This window comes from Ornithorhynchus anatinus, chromosome 6 (assembly GCF_004115215.2).
Source record: "Ornithorhynchus anatinus isolate Pmale09 chromosome 6, mOrnAna1.pri.v4, whole genome shotgun sequence".
In the NCBI taxonomy this organism is placed as follows: domain Eukaryota; kingdom Metazoa; phylum Chordata; class Mammalia; order Monotremata; family Ornithorhynchidae; genus Ornithorhynchus; species Ornithorhynchus anatinus.
Window position 1 is genome coordinate 9,504,666 of NC_041733.1, and position 19,989 is coordinate 9,524,654.

A 19,989-nucleotide genomic window follows, 5' to 3' on the forward strand; every position below is an offset into this window, starting at 1 on the left:
CACATAAGGGCAGTCAATTTTCCAACTCATTTCCCAGAGAGGCTTTTGTCTTATCAACCGGGGCCTCGTAGTGGAATATGGCCTGCATGTAGGTTAAGAGGGATGGAACGGGGATGGTTGGAAAAAGGTATGTCATTCTTAGGTGAAATATGATATAATGTCAGGCACGCCTATTAAACCGACAGAGAATGTCACATAAATCAAGCAGAATTTGGCAACGTTAAAGAATGTCGAATGGGCCACGTCTTCAAGTATTAAGGGCAAACTCGGGACTCTTTCATGTGCCCAATATGAAGAGAGTGTCTGTCTGAATTGTTTTTTTCACTTTCTCACAATTTCCCAGGGGAGCAATGAGTCCTGAAACTACATCTGGCTTATGAATTACCCTCCAGCACTCACTGACTTCCCGCAATAGTAATTACAAGAGATTTGCAAGATCGGATCAGGCCAGTGGTTGGCCACTGCAGGTATCCCATGTTCTGACCCCTGGCAATGATTTAAAGAGGAAGGAGAAAATGCAAATGGCAGCTTGGGCATGCTTTGGAACCTCCCTTTCTGACTTCGGAATTGTTCAGCCCAAACGTGGGAGCGGAGAAATGCCACTTGCTTTTTCTGAGTAAATCAGATGAACAGCTGATAGATGCACACATTTAGAGTAAGAGGAAGGCAGATATTCTGGATGACCTGGCAGGAGCCCTTCTGACTCTTCGACTTTAAATCGATCATTCGGTTATTGGTACTGAACACCTTCTGTGTGTTAAGTATTCATTCATTCAATAGTATTTATTGAGCGCTTACTATGTGCAGAGCACTGTACTAAGCGCTTGGAATGAACAAGTTGGCAAAGTGAAATACTGTACTTTGGGCTTTGGAGAGAACAATAGAGTTAGAGGACAAGATCCCTGCCCTCAAGGAGCTTACTATCTAGTGGGAGAGATATGAAGAAAATGAGAGGCAAAAGAATTGAACAATGGATAAACTCCTCAAGGGCAGGGACTGTCTCTACTTAATCTATCACACTCCTCCAAGAGCTCGATACAGTGCCCTACACCTAGTAAGTCCTCCGTAATATAATAACATTAATTGTGGAATTTGTCAAGAACTTACTGTTTGAAAACACCAGATATAGGATAATCAGGTTGGTCATGGTCTGCCTCACTGTTTCTCATAAACTTTACAGCCAAAAGGGGAGGGAGAACAGGCATTTAATGCCCATTTAAAGATGAAGAGACATTTAAGTTACTTGTCCAAAGTGCCACACAATCTCTGGACTGTATGGAGATCACGATCTGTCTCATGCCCATTTTACAGATGAGGAAACTGAGGTACAGAGCAGTTAAGTGATTCCCCAAGGTAACCCAGCAGCCCAGTGGCAGAACCTGGTTTAGAATCTAGGTTCATTTATTAATTCAATTCTATTTATTGAGCGCTTACTGTGTGTTGAGCACTGTACTAATTGGAAGAGTACAATACAACAATAAAAAGTCACATTTCCTGCCCACAACAAGCTTTCAGTCTACAGTCTTCTGACCCCTGTGCTCTTTCCATTAGGCCATGCTGTTTTGCAATAAATCTATTTAAACACTCATGCAAATCTGTGTTCAAATAGTAAACTATGCAAGTTTATATGGAAAGAGGTGTTATGAATTGTGGTGACTGCATGAGTGCAGAGTGGGTAAAAAAGTGCTGATTGGTAGTTTGGGAGGATATGATTTGGGGAAAAGAAAAATTAATCAGTACAGCCTAACATTAGCCAACTCTTTAAAAACTGCAGCTCCTGCATCTGACTTCAGCAAGCAGAAATGTTCACTCCCAGGCACTCAGTACAGGCATCACCACATAGTAAGCGCTCAATAAGTTTAACTGATTGCTTGATTTGATTCTGAGTTGAGTCTAGAAGTTCAAACGTCTTCCGATGAACCCTGTAGAGATTATGTAGTTTTCCTGGTTATGCAAAATGTGGGGAGGCTTTTAAGGCCCATTTCACTCTAGGAGCTTGTGGGCTTCTGATTCAGTGGTATTAATTCCCTAGCTTCTCTCTCTTCCATTATTAATGTGCCCCACTATCTTAATAGCTTTCTCTCAACTGTTTCTAGCCATAGATAACTTTGTTGAGCTACCTGAACTAACTCTTAGTGCCTCTCCTTATGAGAATCCTCCGGTACTTAGCTTATTTCATGCCACTGAGAAAACCAGCCTTATTATTCCACAGCAGAGTATATGGGTTCAAGATAAATTCCATCTTGCCAACTTGCTACTCAATCTCTCATTAAATTTAGGCTCCAGTCAACCTGTCAATTAATCATATTTACTGAGCACTTACTTTGTGCAGAGCACTGTATGAAGTGCTTGGGAGAGTACAGTACAACAGCGTAAGCAGACACATTCCCTGGGCATTTCCTTCATTCAATCATAGTCATTGAGCATTTACAGTGTGCAAAGCACTGTACAAAGCGTTTGGGAGAGTACAAGCTACGCTGCTAAAACAGACTAGCTTAGTGGAAAGAGCCTGGGCTTGGGAGTCAGAGGTCGTGCATTCTAATCCCGGCTTGTTGGCTGTGTGACTTTGGGTAAGTCACTTAGTCTCTCTGTGTCTCAGTTACCTCATGTGTAAAATGGGGATGAAGACTGTGAGCCCAATGTGGGACAACCTGTTTACCTTGAATCTACCTTAGCACTTAGAACAGTGCTTGGCACATAGTAAATGCTTAACAAATACCATAATTATTATCATTACAATATAACAGCACATAGACACAAGCTCATCTCACAATGATTACAGGCCATAACGAGCTTGCATTCGATAGCAATTATTGAGCCCTCACTGAGTATAGAACACTGTGCTAAGTGCTAGAGAGAGAGTAGAGCATCAGAAGAGCTCCTTTGGAAGGTCTCTCATAATTCTCTGTTGCTTTATCCATATGCTGACATTCAAACTAGCCAATTTTCTGGTATCGGAACAGTAGCAGGAAGCAGCAGGAATCTCAACCTTGGGAGACACTTCAGTCACCTCAGAGTGGAGCATGCAGAACAAAAACTTGATTTAATGTCTTCAGCTCCCAATAAATGCTATAAGCCAATTTCCTAGTGCACGTCTCTATTCTGTAGGGATCCAGAGGAGCTGCGACTTATATTGAAGGGGTTGTTGACCATTACTACAGTATTTCCTGGAAACCTGTCATATTTACTCCTTTTTGGTACTATTTAGTCTCTAGCACTTGGGTTTCTTGTGCTGTGCATGTTTATTTAGAATTTATACAGCAGTGTCTATTTTCAGAAGACGTAAGTTTCCCCTTCAAAGCAAATCAAAAGATATAATATTAATGATGATATCTGTCAAGCACTTCTCAAGTGCCAAGCAACGTACTAAGCAGTGGGGTAGATACAAGATAATCAGATCAAGTAGTCCCTCTCCCACATGGGGCTCCAGGTCTAAGCAGGAGGGAGAGCGTGAACTAAATCCCACTTTACAGATTAGGAACCTAAGGTACAGAGAAATCAAGTAGTCTACACAAGGTCACAAGGCAGGCAACTGGTAGAGCTGGGATTAACACCAAGATCTCTTGACTCCCAAGTATGTGCTCTTTCCACTAGGGCAAGCTACTTTTCCCCATACTTAAATTTTACTAGCTTTCACTTAATTTTGAAAATGGAGAACTTTAACTTTCCTGTAGCCTCTGAAGATCCCAAAGAGAGATATGATACCTGAGGTATTGTCATACACCTGGTTCTTCCTGATATTGTAGGCCTTTTGTCCCGAGTCCACAGAACTGGGAAATGCATTTCTACTTTCTGGAACTGCTTTAAATCACCCTCAAATGTCAAAATAAAGTAGCATCAAAATGTCTCTTATCATAATGAATTTTGCTGAGAACTTGTGTAAAAATACATTTATTGACTTGCTTTAGTACAGCCTCAAGATACATTTCCCTTGAGGTAAATATTGGTGATTTCCTTGATCAATACATACTTAGTCTAATACACTGTGAAGTTGCCTTCAAAAGAGGTGAATTTCTGCTTAATATTTTCCTCCCACCCCTGCTCTGACTATTTTCATCTTCCATCTTCCACCTTCCAACTACAGGAGGGGTGGGGGGAATCTTTGGAGTTAACATCTGGATAACCAGAGATGATTTTCTCTGAATATATCGTGGTGAAGCTAGTGAAACAGACATGTACCAGAAACCTTTTTCTTTTAAATTGAAAGTATTGTAGCAGTCCTAATGATAAATCATAAAAACCCTAAAATTGGATTTGTAGGCTGCAGCAACACAGGCAAGGTTTACTGATACTTTGTCTGTCTAATGAAAATGAATCCAGCTTTTACTGTCCTATCATTTGGAGGCAACCTCAGTTAGACATAGCATCGGGGAAGAGTCTAGGCGTGTGGTTGGAATATTTGACTGGGAAATAAAGGTCCTGTGTCCCCTTCCTAGTTTTGCCATCGACTTGTTTATTGGGGTCAGGAAAGTCACTGGATGCAAGATCAATAGGATAATTTCCTTGTGCCCCTTCACAGGGCTGGGTCAAAGATTAAGGGTCGGGCAAATATCGTAGAGAAAGTTCTGTGTTTAAATCCCAAATGAAGTTCTCATATCTTTTCTTTTCTTTTTTTCTCCATATTACCTTTGTCACCCGCTTTGGGATCCTGGAATGATACCAGAATCCAAGAAACCAGGCTTCTGGCCTGGAATACCCACCGTCTTCAAATATGACAGACAATTACTCTTCCTACCTTCAAAGCCTTATTGAAGGCCCAACTCCTCCAAGAGACCTTCCCAGACTAATCCCCGCTTTTCCTCATCTCCCACTCCCTTCTGCATCGCCCTGACTTGATACCTTTGCTCTTCCTCTCTTCTGGACCCATAGCATTTCTGTACATATCCGTAATTTTATTTAATAGCATTGATGTCTCTCTCCCCAACTTTAGACTGTAAGCTCATTGTGGACAGGCAGTATGACTTTTTATTGTTGTATTATACTCTCCCAAACAGTTCGGTGCTCTGCACATAATAAATGCTCAATAAATACGATAGAATGAATGGATAATATTATTGGAAAAAATATTACCTATGTAATATAATACATTTTTTGTGTCCTTATATAAAAGGGAAGAGAAACTAAAGGAAATCAATTTTCCCTGATCACCAGGGATTTGGAGCTTTAACCATGAACCCCCAGTTTCTTTTAAAATTACTTTAGAGCCCAGAGAGAGAGAGAGACAAATAAATAATACTTCATTGAAAAACTTTTGATGGATCTTACTCCATATCCTTAAAGGGCAGAACCTGGCTGGTACAGGAAGCATAATGGATGAGAAACTCAGTACCCCAGAATGTCGGTCTACTGTGAGAAATCTTTTCCATCAACATCTTCAAGAATAAGACAGAGTTGATCTCTTGCTTAGAGGCAGGGTAGAGTTTCGATGAATCTAGAGGTCTCCTCTGGCTCTGAATTTTATTCAGCCAACAATAAATATCCATGGGAAAATGAGGACATTTTTTCTCACTCCCAAAGTACTATAGACTGTTACGTGGGCTCTTCTTGAGCTACTTGTTAGCATTACACTCTCAATTGTCAAGCTGAATTAATGCTGCAGACTTTTTGTCTTCACTTCACTTTGCATTTAGCACCTCAGCCCTATCATAAGGCTTCACTGAAATAACAAATCCTTCAGTGAACACTACATCGTAGCCCCAGCAATGGTACTGGCTACAATCTTCTCTCCGTGGTCTTGTGTAACTTCCTCCCAAATAATGATCTTTTGAATTATGGGTGCAGGCTGAGAGGAGAAATAGCCTGCACAGACTGAGATAAAGAACTTATTAGGAACTCACCCATCTCATCTTTTTATTAACTTTCCACTCTCATCTTCCAATGGCTTTTTCTTGGTACAATGGACTGAGGCAAGTAAACCATGCTTAAACATTCACTTTCTTCTCCACTGCCCTACAACTTTCAGCAGAATGTCTGAGACCTGTATGTCCTGAATTTCCCCACTTTGGGCTTTTTATCCTCCCCTTTGGGGTTGGGGGATAGTTGTAACTTAAGCAGTGGACACAAAGAGGTGAAGGCAGAGGCTAGTGGGGATTTAGGTAAGCTTAAAAGTCCTTATATTCCTTGTTCTCATCCCCAAAGTAGAGCCAGAATAATTTCTGGGCTTCAGAATGGCCTCAAACTATTACAAAAGTATCATGATGGCAGATTATCACCACCCATCCAGGTGGAACTGATAGAGAAGAAATTGATAGGGATCATAGAAACGGGGAGAGGGTATTAGGAAGGAGAGAGTAGAACTGTGTAGGATTGTGAATCTCTGTTACTGTCTAGTTCAACTAGGTCTATGTGTTTATATGGGGGAGGGGAGGGGTGTGTGTGTGTGTGTGTGTGTTGCTTTGGGAATATGTGACTCAGTGGGGGAGAAAGAGAAAGGGGAAAAGGTAAAAGTGGAAAAGGGGGCAGAGAAGAAGTCTGACAGAAAGAGAAAGGAGGAGAAAATAAAGTAGCAGGAACTCTTTTTGTGTTACTCTCATTCCATTTCTGTCCATTCCAGCCCAATATATAAGTTTCCTTCCCTTTGGAAAAGGCTGTGTCTGTTGCTAGGCAGCAGTGAAAGGCTTATGAAGAGAAGGCCAGAGAGTCAGAGTGGTCAGTGAAAAAAACAGCGATGGGTAGGGAGGAGATGGATAGAGAGGCTACTGAGGTTGCTGCTGGAGAGACAAAGGGACCTTTCTAGGGGAATTGTCCTTGAAACGATGATGCTTTTCTCTACAAATTTTCCCAGTGGCTTTTCCACAAAAAGCAATCGGGTAGTTAAAGTGCACCAGTGGGGTGAGACAGTGCTTTCATCTCACCATCAACGTAATTGTTCATGAGTGTTAGTGTACAGGACACTTTACTAGGCACATGGGAGCCTACTACAGAGTAGGAGATTATATTGTCTTTGCCTTCAAGGAGCTTATAATCGAGCCCCAAGACTTTCCCTGACTTGGAGTTTCAGCTCTTCTGCAGGCAAAGAAATGCCATCATCCGTGTTTCTGATTTTCCCCTTCTAAATTCTCTACTCCAATTCTGGAAGAAAGGCATAAATACATGAATATTATCGCATAGAGTGACAGCTTCATTCTTACCTTTTTTGGACCATCTAAACACATTTATTTTAAATGCCAAAAAGGAATGATTAGGTGGAAACAAGGAGCACAGAGACTAGTCCTGTGACTGATCCAATCGGTTTGTTGGATTTGAATGTGGAGTTTGCTTTGAGGTTATGTTTTATTTGGGGGATTATGTCTGTGCGCCAAAGCATTATTTTTATTCTTGAATCTTGATAGCGTTGAAGTATGAGATGTCCCTGGGGTTTTGGGAAATGCTGAGTAGAAGAGTGCAGAGTTGCAGAATAAGAAAAAAAGTAATTGCATGTGTGTTAGTCTTTTGCTGTCTGCAAACTAGCATCTACTAATTATATTTTCTTGCACATAAATGGATTATTTTCATATTATATTAGTTTTGAATCTCTTAAAACTTGCTATCAGAGGAAGTGGGATGTGTCAATATGTTTATCCCAGAGGGAAAAAAAATCTAAATGCAAATGAATATTTTTCTTACTTTGCTGACAACCTTCTCTTCAAATTTTCCTTAGTTTCACATTCTGATGATGTTAGTGTCCTTAATACAACTGCGGAACTGCATTTTTTCAAATAAGCTTGGGTAAGCTGGACGTTCTCGTTCCCTTGGATCTCAAATTGTATATATCCGAGAAGATACTGAGGCAATCAAAATCAGTATGCCCTGGGCCAATTGGCAAGCAGACACAAGATCAGCCAAGTCAACTGGTCGAGTTGTGCCAGCAAATTTATGTCCATTATCAATGCTAAATTATCCTTCTGGACATTACCAGGGTAGGAGACTTTGGTGGCCTGGTCAATCTGCATTCCTTAATCAAAAAATGAAAGTTTTGTCCTAAACAGTACAGAATGTTTCTAATAAAAAGGACTTTTAATCCAATAATGATAGTACTTGTTATTATTCTGGTACTTATTAAGCACTTACTATCTGCCAAGCACTACTCTAAGTGCCGGGGTAGCTGCAAGTCAATTATGTTGGACACAGTCCCTGTCCCACTCATCCCTATTTACAGATGAAGTAACTGAGGCATAGAAAAGTGATGAGACTTGCCCAAAGTCATACAGCAGACCTGTGGTGGGGCTGGGATTAGAACCCAGGTCCTTCTGACTCCCAGATCCATATTCTATCCACTAAGCCATGCTGCTTCTCAAGGGCAGGGATCATATCTTCTGCTTTTATTTACTACTTCCAAAATACTAGAATAATGCTCTGCACATTGTTGTTACACACTAAATGCTGGCGATGATGATACAGAGATCAGTATTTGTTCACAGGCAATGATGTATACAGTTGAGGAAGTGGGTTTCCATGCTAAGGAAATAAAAAAAAGATTGCTGCTTTCATATCAGAGATTAAAATATGTGATGATCTAGAACTTGCGAAATGCATTACTCTACATGTGGACAGTCCTTCTTAGGCTATGCAAGGAAAATTAATTGAGTCTAAAGGTATTTATAAAGAACTTTTCCCCAGAGTTTGTGAACTTCATCTCTTTCTGTAAGTAGATATTCCATAAAAATATTCACTGGAGTCTTCTTACTTCCCCGAGTCAGCTACTGATTAACATAACTGTGCGGAAGGAATGGGTTTACCCCTAGAAAGCCTCTAGAAGAAAATGCAGTCTTATTTGCTTGATAAATTGTGTCACAGAGTGTTCCAAGGGGAAATTCCATTTGGAAGACATTTTACATCTTTTCAGGCCCCTTTTCTAAGTCTGATCACTCTTGGTTTTAAGCATTTTCCTTGTTAGTATAGCTAATAAGATTATTCTGGCCTTGAATCTATTATATTTTCTTCTTGTCAAAAAACCGCCACAAACTCAACACCTTCAGTGCTCTAAATAGCAGTGGGTTTAAAAGCTAGACTAGAATTGGCTATCTTAGAACTATCTTGGGCTAATGATCTTACAAATAAACACATACTTGCCCATATTGTAAATGCAGCTCTCTTGGGCAAAGATGATGGAATAAAAACACAGCTATGACCACTGTATGCTATTTCATTAGTCTAGTTCATTCATTCATTCATTCAATAGTATTTATTGAGCGCTTACTATGTGCAGAGCACTGTACTAAGCACTTGGGATGAACAGGTTGGCAACAGATAGAGACAGTCCCTGCCGTTTGACGGGCTTACAGTCTAATCGGGGGAGTCGGACAGACAAGAACAATGGCAATAAATAGAGTCAAGGGGAAGAACATCTCGTAAAAACAATGGCAACTAAATAGAATCGAGGCGATGTACATTTCATTAACAAAATAAATAAGGTAATGAAAATATATACAGTTGAGCAGACGAGTACAGTGCTGAGGGGATGGGAAGGGATAGGAGGAGGATCAGAGGGAAATGGGGGGAAAAGAGGGTTTAGCTGCAGAGAGGTGAATGGGGGGCGGTAGAGGGAGTAGAGGGAGAAGGGGAGCTCAGTCTGAGAAGGCCTCTTGGAGGAGATGAGTTTTAAGTAGGGTTTTGAAGAGGGGAAGAGAATCAGTTTGGCGGAGGTGAGGAAGGAGGGCATTCCGGGACCGCGGGAGGACGTGGCCCACGGGTTGACGGCAGGATAGGCGAGACCGAGGGACGGCGAGGAGGTGGGCAGCAGAGGAGCGGAGCGTGTGGGGTGGGAGGTAGAAAGAGAGAAGGGAGGAGAGGTAGGAAGGGGCAAGGTGATGGAGAGCCTTAAAGCCTAGAGTGAGGAGTTTTTGTTTGGAGCGGAGGTCGATAGGCAACCACTGGAGGTGTTTAAGAAGGGGAGTGACATACCCAGATCGTTTCTGCAGGAAGATGAGCCGGGCAGCGGAGTGAAGAATAGACTGGAGCGGGGCGAGAGAGGAGAGAGAGAGTCTAGTCCACTGACTACCACCTATAATCTTATACTCCCTTCAGAAAAGGAAATGAAAGAAAAAAAGATTGCTTTTGGGGGGTTAAGGGGTAAAGAAAGCTCTAAGGGCATTTAAGGCAATTTTGTGCAAGCAACATAGTCACCTGGAGGATGGTTGAAAAAAACAGGATTCATTATCTCTAGATAATAGAGAGATCTCCAAAGAAAAATGATTATTAAATAATTCCAAAATTGAACTGCAGTAACTTTATTGCTACTGGTGAAGTAGGAAGAACAGGTTTTGTTAGTTCACACCTCTTAGAGAATGTGAATTGAAAGTAGAAAATCAAACAACGTGATTCAATTAAGCCTATGCAGAAAAAAATGGAAATCCCCAATCAGAGAGCCTCTGTGAAGAAGGTAAGACCACACCACTTCAGACATTATCTTTTCCTGCTTCCTTGAAGCCTTTGAAGTTGATTCTGTAAGAAGTATATTCTCCCAAGGTCATGAACAGAAACTCCACAACGTGGGGAAGCTACCAGTAGCTTTTCAAGAATCATCTATAAAGGTCAGTCGAGACGATTTCCTTTTAGTCTTTGTATAGTGTGGAAAGGGTCAGATCTGGGGTCAGATCTTACAGAAGCAGCGTGGTTCAGTGGAAAGAGCATGGGCTTGGTAGTCAGAGGTCATGGGTTCGAATCCCAGCTCCGCCACTTGTCAGCTGTGTGACTGTGGGCAAGTCACTTAACTGCTCTGTGCCTCAGTTACCTCATCTGGAAAATGGGGATTAAGACTGTGAGCCTCACGAGAGACAATCTGATTACCCTGTATCTACCCAGCGCTTAGAACAGCTCTCTGCACAAAGTAAGCACTTAACAAATACCAACATTATTATTATTATTATTACTATCTGGAGAAGATATGACTCGGACAGTGAGCCCTATATAGGACTATGTCTGACCTGCCCCAGAGCTTGGTACAATACTTGGGACAGAGTCAGCCCTTAAGAGACATCAGCAGTATCATTATTATTATATAGTCTAATATGATAATGATATAAGATGATGCTATTAAGGAGAGAGTGTGGTTCCAGATCAGTGAGTCTGAAGAGGGCCTGATTTTCTTAGTTTTTCCCTGACTGTCCTTTTTATTCCACCTTCCCATTTGTTAACCAAATCTCCTTGGACATCCATCTTATGGTGACCATCACCTTTGTTGCCCTCTGTCTGATTTCTGGAGAAGGCCTTCGAAGTGCTGCATAAGGAACAGCAGCTTCTAGGAAGTCACCCCGTCTTTTACCCCCCCCCCCCACTTAATACTATGCTGTATATCACCTTCCTGTTTCAGCTTCTGCAAAGTGGCAAGAGGTATACTTGCTATGTTTGCATAAAATCAAAGAAGACCTTGAAATCTAAACCAACTAGGAAAAATGGTCCAGCTCAATGTGTCAAAATATAAATGATGAAATCGGAAGCTGGAGATTCCAGGACAATAACAGTTTCTCGGATATCACGGCTCATGTTGCCTCCAAATTCTCAAGGAATTTGGGTGAGAAGTATTGATTTCTGATATGGGGTTTGTGGTTTTCCTCTGTTGCACCATTAGATTTCTCAAACATTTCTTCATGGCTTTCTGGGCGTCAGAGTTAATAAAAATGAAACGTTTTTGTCTTCTTGGTTTGATTGTGGGGATAAATTAAAATTGGAGAGAGCAGCTAAACTACCAGAAACTGTATAATGTGAACTCATTCAAGTATCAGAACACCCATAATTGCAAAGATAAGGCATCCGGGCCCCTCTACTCAAATTGAACAATGGTAAACCAATCAATCAGTAGTATTTACTGAACACTTACTGTGTGGAGAGTGCTGTATAAAGCACTTGGGGAAAGACTGCTCATCTCCGCAAAGCTCCGGCTCCATCTGGCCCGGCACAGTTATTTCAACAATCCACTTGGGAGGAAGGGAGTTGCTGGGTTCCCATGATGGAGGGGGCACCCTCAGGCATCACCCGGAAGCCCTGGTGGTAATAATAATATTAACTGTGGCATTCATTCAGTGCTTACTACATGCCAGACACTGAGAAGCAGCATGGCATAATGGATAGAGCACGGGACCGGGAGTCAGAAGATCATGTGTTCTAATCCCGGCTCCTCCCCTTTCTGAGTGACCTTGGGCAAGTCATTTCACTTCTCTGGCCCTCAGTTACCTCATCTGTAAAATGGGGATTGAGACTGTGAGCCCCACAGGGGACAGGAACTGTGTCCGGCACCTAGTAAGCACTTAAATACCATCATTATTGTTATTATTATTATCACAAGCTAATTAGGCTGGACAAAGTCTCTGTCCCATTCTTAATCCCCATTTTACAGAAGAGGTAACTGAGGCACAGAGAAGTGAAGTGACTTGCCCAAGGTCACACAGCAGACACATGGCAGAGCCGAGATTAGAACCCAGGTCCTTTTGACTCCCAGTCTGGTGCTCCATCCATTAGGCCATACTGCTTCTCTGGTAGGTGGGGATGAGCTGGATGCAGGCCACCACTGCCATGGTATCACCTGACAGTTATCTAATCCTGTTATCTCATTATCTAACTAAGGAAGTTATCTAACTTTAGTTGATGAGGAACCACTTCTTAATCTCTCTTCTTGCAATTTCTCCTTTTCTTCTCTTCCTTTTCTCCTTTCTCTTCTTCTCTGCTTCCTTTTCTTCTTTATTATTCCTTTTCTTTCTCCTGTATTCCTTTCCTTCTTCCTTTTCAACTCCCTTCCTCTCATTATATTACAGACAAAAGCGTGGAAGGTGATGTGTTTTTTCTTTATTTTGCCCCTTCACTTGCATTGTTCTTGTTCTCTTTTAATTATTACACATTTTAGGCATAATTACTAATATCTATCAAGATCATACCACCCCCAAAGCCTTTTGTTGATTAATCTACTCCAAGCTTTATGTGAAACTCTGATTTTTACCTTTAAAGTCTGAGTAGAAGTGATTTCAATTCTCTCAAAAGGAACACACATCCTTACGCATTCCATCCCAAACTTCTCAGTGGAACAACTGTCTGTCACTAAAGTAAATCTTTCAAAGATATCTATGACAGTTGGGTAGAACACTATTTTTTTTTTATATCTAGAGATCTACCAATTTCTTAGGAAGAGAGGAAAGGCCAATCTCTTTGCTTCCCTTTCCCTTCCTCTTCAGAAAAAGTATCTGTAAGTTTTTACTATGTTCCCTTTCTTCTTTCAGTCAGTCACAGATCCAATAGAGAAGGAGCTGAAGAGAAACTTTTAGCTTCCTGTCAACACTGTTTTATCTGATGGAAGTTTGAGACCCTTGAAACCACAGACAATGACACTAGTCATGGTTATTGGCTTTATAAATTAGAGGCATCGTCAGTGCTTATTGTAATTCATTTTCCAGATCTTTTATTTTATTTTCCCAGCAGCTACACTGCAGTAGCCATGTGAGGTTATGAAGAGAGAAGAGGAATCAAGCTGTTTCTAGAAGATGGAAAGCCCCACAATAAACATGTGTACATTTTACTGTACACATGCTACCTTTCTCTTAAATCAATCAATCAAATCAATCACATTTATGAAATCATATACCCATCAGAATAGCCTGTCATGTCACACAGCCCCACCCACAGAAACATGCACAGTTACTCTCACATAGCTAAATCTTATCTGAATTTGATTTCCCCAAAAGTGATCATCCTCATCTTCCAACATTTCCTTTGGTGTAAATCTCACAACAGCATTTGTATCAGTTTTTTTTTTTCTTAAAAAGTATATTTTTCAAAGTTCAGCAGAATTCTTCCTTGCTTACCTAGTTTCTCCATTCCCATCAAGTTACCAAAATGTTGCAAATGAAAAGAAGCAATTGCAAGACAAATGCTGTTCATGAGTTTTGAAGCTCAGTTCATTTCTAGAAATGAAAAGAATTAAACCTCTTTCATTGAAAGCTCCCTTATTTCCTTTTCCAATGTTTACTGAAGTCAAAGGGATCCATCACCATGTGTGTGCACTAAGACTGGAGCTCTAAGTGGTAAATGGTATAAGGGAAATACCAAATTTGGAGGATGTTTTAGTATTAATTCCCTTTTCATTAAAAGCAATTCAAGGCAGACAAATGGAACACAAAGGAATTATTGGCCAGTGTCACTGTACGTTTTAAATAGAGCTGGAATCCTCAGATCCAAGTGTCCTGGGTTTTAAGGAAAATAGTTTTTTCATTGCAAATATGTTTGAAATTAGTTTAGACAGAACCAGCCTGAGATTGCAGCTACTTAGTGCTTGGTGCGAGTGCTTATTACAGCACACTGCACAGAGTAAACACCCAATAAATACCAGCAATTGATTGATACTACGCTGGCAGACAATGTGACAATGGCTTCCAGAGTGTTCAGCCTTGTTAGGCTGCGATTATTTCCCAGTTTGAGCTCCATCACCCTCATCAAGCAATATTTGTTGACTGTCACCCATGTACTCTGTGATGTAAGACACTAAGAAACATACTCTTCAAAGCCAACAGAACTAAAATTCATAGTCCTTTCTTTTTGGGTGTGTTTTTTTTCCCACTTGGTGCTTTTGCTCACTTGTCTTTCCCTGTAATACCTTGTAGAGGTAGGTGGCAAGTAGAGTCAAAAGATTTTCTTTGCGTCACAGCCACATCCAAGGTGAGTCGAGTTGGCTGTTGGTCTGGAAAAGCCCTCAAGCCGACAACTTCCTTCATCTGACCAGGGTTGAGGAGAAAGAGGAGTTTCCTTATATGACATCGGCTCTCTCCCATCGTACAGCTGAATCCAGGGGACTGGAGTGTGGAAATGCCTCCAGTCCCTAGGTGATTCTCCAACTGGGAACAATGTCCACTCGGTCTAAAACCACCCACTTGAGGGGTTTCAGCCTGGAGTCCTTAACACAGAGCTCAAGGGAGCCAGTAGTCAACGGGGAACAGCGTCAACTGGGTCAGCCGAAGTCAACTGGGTTTCTATCTGTTCAGAAACTTCACTGGCAGAAGGAATGCAGAGTCCAAATTCCACACTGGTTCCCAGGACTTGAAGCTCTGTCATCCACCAGCAAGGGAACAATCAGCAAAATGAAGTCGTGCCTCCAAGGCTGGGGCTTTTTTCTGCCAATGAACACAGCTAAATCACAAGTTTCAACTTGGCCTATCACAAGGAGGAAAAAGCCCTCTCTCTCAAAAAAAAAAAAAGGCCACCCTAGCGTGCTGTGAAAGCTAGAACACTGGTCTAAGTCATATCACTGTGCATCTTTCAAAATGTCGGTTAAGCCATGTTTAACAAAGCAACAGACAAGGATACAAGTGCATTTACCCTGCAATTTAAACTGTGGTCACTTCTTAAAAGTGGAATCCTTGCTATCTGCATCAGGTGAACTCTATTATAAACCTCATTGACAACAGTTGCTTTACCATGCCTAAAGAGAGGGACAGGTGATGGGCAAATGAGGAGCAAATTAGGGAATAAGAAAGTGGAAAAGGGGGAGCTTGAACTAAGTGATAAATTCAAATCTCTCAATTTCATAGAGACTTTCTAAAAAGCATAATTTTAGGCGGCTAAATCACTGAGCCCTTTAATGGACAGAAAGGGTATGGGCAAATCTATTTTGACAGAAAGAAAAGCAAGTTCAAATTCAACTGTATAACACAGAAAATGCTATGAAGGTTGGTCTTTGTTCCCAAAGAATAACTTACATACATATTACCAGTCATTCAAATTCCCCTCTGGCTCCCCTATTTCAGGTGCTTTTCCACCCTTGGCTTTGTTACTCTGGGCTACCAGGGTTCCTCTACCTCTCCTCAAGTGAAATGCATTGATTTTCAGTTGGAGAAACAAAAAATCAGGTGAACAAAACCCGAAGATGTCTGCAGCCTGGTTGAGACCTATGCTAAATAGGTCAGAGGTGTATACACTGACCCTCATCGTCAAGAGCACGCTGCATGACAACCGAGGATAATTCTGTCCGATGCGCAAAGGCGTATTCACTGCAGAGAGCTAACTGCAGCCTCTGCAATCAGTGTCCCCTGCAGTTGAACTGAAATATTCAATTGCTGTGTTAATTCCATACAGTGTGATTACAGGACACAAGCAATAAGCATAGAAAGAAGTAAGGAGCGAATGCACAGGGAAACTCAGGGATTTATACTTCCCACCCACAGATTTATCAGCCAAAATTCTAGTGTTTAAAATTTGTTCAAGGCAATTTGGAGCGTAGGCTGGACACTGACATACGGTATATGTCAGTGGCCTGCCTACGCTCCTAATTACCTAGGCTGCACAAGCACTGCTTAATAATTTACAGTTATTTTAAAGTGGGGCACGTTTCATCCTGAAGAAAGGGTACATCCTTGTTTATCATCCCTCCCAAGTAAGACTATGGTGAAGTAGGTTAGGTTTTAAAAAAGTCCATGAGAATACCGTACGGTGGATTGTACGACTAGCCAACACTGGTGATATTGGGTAGCGGTGTGGAGGAGGAGGAGGAGTGGTTGGGTGCAAGGAAGATGAGATGTATGGCTAGGGCAGAAGTCTGTACAGCCCTTGGGGAAAGTTAGAAAGGGAGCTTGGAAATAGTTATGGAGAGGCAGTACGGACTAGAGGAAAAAACACAGATCTGAGAGGCAGGAGATCCAGGTTTCAGTTTCAACTCTGCTATTGGCCTGCTGCTCAGACTCAACATCACTGTACCTCAGTTCCTTCATCTGTAAAATGGGTTTAGGAAGGAAATCCACTCTCTCTTCCTCTTTGATTGTGAACCCTGTGTGGTACAAGTGCTGTGCCCAGTCTGATTATTTTGTATTCACCCAGCACTTAGCACTTAGTACATGCTTAATAAATGCCCCTTGACTCGCCTCCCAGCTAGAAAAAAGGCTAACCCATGAGAGCCTAGACTATGTAGTTCCCATCAAAACCCACCGTAGAAAATCAATAAATGTATTACCGAGTGCTTGCTTCGTGCAGATCAATGAACTAAAATGATGGTTCAACGGCTCAATTGAACAATGTAACCAAAGGGCATTTATCTCCATTCGTTCAATCGTATTTGTTGAGTGCTTACTGTGTGCAAAGCACTGTACCAAGAACTTGGGAGAGTATTGTATAACAATAAATAGGTAAGTTCTTTTCCCACAACCAGCTCTTCAGCCAGGCCAAGCGGGAAAGACGTACTAGATAAAAGGAAAGTGTAAAATTTAGAGGTAATAATTTGTCCCATGTGACTTTCCCCAGAGATAGTGATGACTGTTCCTACTGCCTGTGGGTTGAAATGGCAGAGAGCAGTGTTCCTGTGGTTCTGGAGGACAAGGCTGTGCCACTTAATAATAATAAAAATTATGGCATTTGTTAAGCGCTTACTGTGTGCAAAACACTGTTCTAAGCGCTGGGGTTGATACGAGGACTTCAGGTTGTCCCACGTGGGGCTCACAGTTTTAATCCCCATTTTACAGATGAGGTAACTGAGGCACAGAGAAGTGAAGTGACTTGCCCAAAGTCACACAGCTGAAGACTACAAGCTCCTTCTAATATTAATAATAATTACGGTATTTCTTAAGCACTTACTATGTGCCAGGCACTGTACTAAGTGCTGGGGTGGATACAAGCAAATCAAGTTGGGCACAGCCCCTTTCCCACATGGGGCTCACCGTCTCAGTCCTCATTTTACAGATGATGATGATTCATTCAATAGTATTTATTGAGCGCTTACTATGTGCAGAGCACTGTACTAAGCGCTTGGAATGAACAAGTCGGCAACAGATAGAGTATTTGTTAAGTGTTTACTATGTGCAAAGTACTGTTCTAAGCGCTGGGGGGGATACAAGGTAATCAGGTTGTTCCACGTGGGGCTCACAGTTTTAATCCCCATTTTCTCTGAGGCACAGAGAAATTAAGTGACTTTGCCCACAGTCACACAGCAGACAAGCGGAGGAGCCAGGATTAGAACCCATGACCTCTGACTCCCAAGCCCAGGCTCTTTCCACTGAGCCACGCTGTTTCTCTAAAAGAAGCAAAGTGACTTACCCCGGATCACATAGCGTACAAGTGGCGGGGCAGGGATTAGAACACACGACCTTCTGATTTTCAGGCCCTTGCTCTATCCACTACGCCATGCTGATCCCTGACTCCAGACCGTAAGATTGTCGTGGGCAGGGAATGTTTCTGTTAATTGTTACATTGTACTCTCCCAAGTGCTTACTACAGTGCTCTGCACACAGTAAGTGCTCAGTAAATACGACTGAATCTGCCAACATGAATCCCATCTGCTACCGTTCGTAACCCACGACAGGCCACGGGGTTGCTAATTGCCTAAGAAGGAGCATTTGATTGGATGAAGGGTGTGCTTGGGGTCCCTCTCTGAACATCCTCCACCCAGTTGAAAGGGTTGATTTACGACCACTAATTTACCACGTCCTCCGATTGGTTCCCGCAGAGGAGAACCATTACCCTGAACATTATAGAAAGAGACATCTCCCACTGGGTGATTTTCTAAACGTTCAGTTTGTCCTCTGTGGCTGCTGTTAGTTCTAGAAACTAATCTGTGTTGTCCCGTTCCTTAATTTGCAATTACTTTATTGCCTTTAGATATTTAAAATACTATCATGTCATTGCTTTAGGCATCTTAAAACTAGTTACTCTAATCTAAATGGGAATTTCTTGGTTAGATAGTTTTATATAAATAAATTTAAATAAATATTGCTTTGCGTTTGCTGGCAGAAACACTAATTAATCCTGTTGGTTCGGTGACAGATCCAAGATTCTGGATTTTCTAGTATTTGTTGCCACGGATATTCCCTAATAATTATAAGTAACCCACAGGCAGCAGAAGCAGAGAGACGACTAATTTATTTAGTGTTAATTGGAGGTGAGCTGGGGTCATTAGCCTAAGAGAGAGATCTTCCCGGAGAGACAGAAGTCCCGGGCAAAGAAATAACCTCACATCTTGAGATTAGAGCCCACAAAACGATCAGGATAGTAGAAATTGCCAAGTGCAACCCAGCCTCCACACTTCACTCCTCTAATGCTAACCTTCTCAGTGTACCTCGATCTCGTCACCCACTTCAAGCCCATGTCCTGCCTCTGGCCTGAAACACCCTTCCTCCTCATATCCAACAGGCAATTACTCTCCCCCCCTTTAAAGGCTTATCGAAGGCACTAGAGGCCTTCCCTAAACCCTCTTTTCTTTTTCTTCAACTTCCTTCTGCATCTCCCTGACATGCTCCCTTTATTCATTCGGTCAATTGTATTTATTGAGCGCTTACTATTTGCAGAACACTGTACTAAGCGCTAGGGAGAGTATAATAGAACAATAAACAGATCCTCCCTCCAAGCCCCGCTGCCCTTATGTACATATCCATAATTTATTTATTTATATTATTGTCTGTCTCCCCTCTAGACTGTAAACTCGTTGTGGGCAGGGGATGTGTCTGTCGTATTGTACTCTTCCAAATGCTTAGTACAGTGCTCTTTGAAAAGTCTTTCTAAACTAGTCCCCTCTTCGAAGAGCCACTTGCTGATCAGTTCCCTTCCTTTTGGTCATGCCCTCCCCTGGGTCTTCTCATCACCCTTCATTCACTCTCTTTATCAACACACTGGTTTTCAAGCAGTAATGCTCAATGGATAGAGCATGAAACTGGGAGTCAGAAGGCTCTGGCCTTTAATCTCGGCTCTACTGAAGGTCTGCAGTGAGACCTTAGGCAAGCCACTTTGTTTCTCTCTGCTTCAGTTACCTCATCTGTAAAATGGGAAGTAAGAGTGAACTCCATGTGGAATTGTACTTTCTAAGTGCTTAGTACAGTGCTCTGCACACAGTAAGTCTCAGTAGATATGATTGAATGAATAGGAACTGTGTATAGCCTGATTGACTTGTACTCATGTCAGCATTTATAACAGTATTCGGCATATAGTAAGCACTTACAAAGTACCTGTTAAGCGCTTACTATGTGCCATCACTGTACTAAGCGCTGGGGTGGATACAAGCAAATCGGGTTGAACACAGGTTCTGTCCCGCATGGGACTCACAGTCTTAATACC

At 41.8% G+C, this 19,989-nt stretch overlaps 1 long non-coding RNA gene across 1 annotated transcript; it reads right to left on the bottom strand.

The window, feature by feature from the left end:
* Positions 1 to 6,439: 6,439 nt before the first annotated feature.
* LOC114812945 lies at positions 6,440 to 15,251 on the bottom strand. Its single transcript, XR_003760558.2, has 3 exons — positions 14,558 to 15,251; positions 11,798 to 11,961; positions 6,440 to 7,071 (listed from the first exon to the last, which is right to left on the bottom strand). It is a non-coding gene; the product is annotated as an uncharacterized LOC114812945 (long non-coding RNA).
* Positions 15,252 to 19,989: the final 4,738 nt, after the last annotated feature.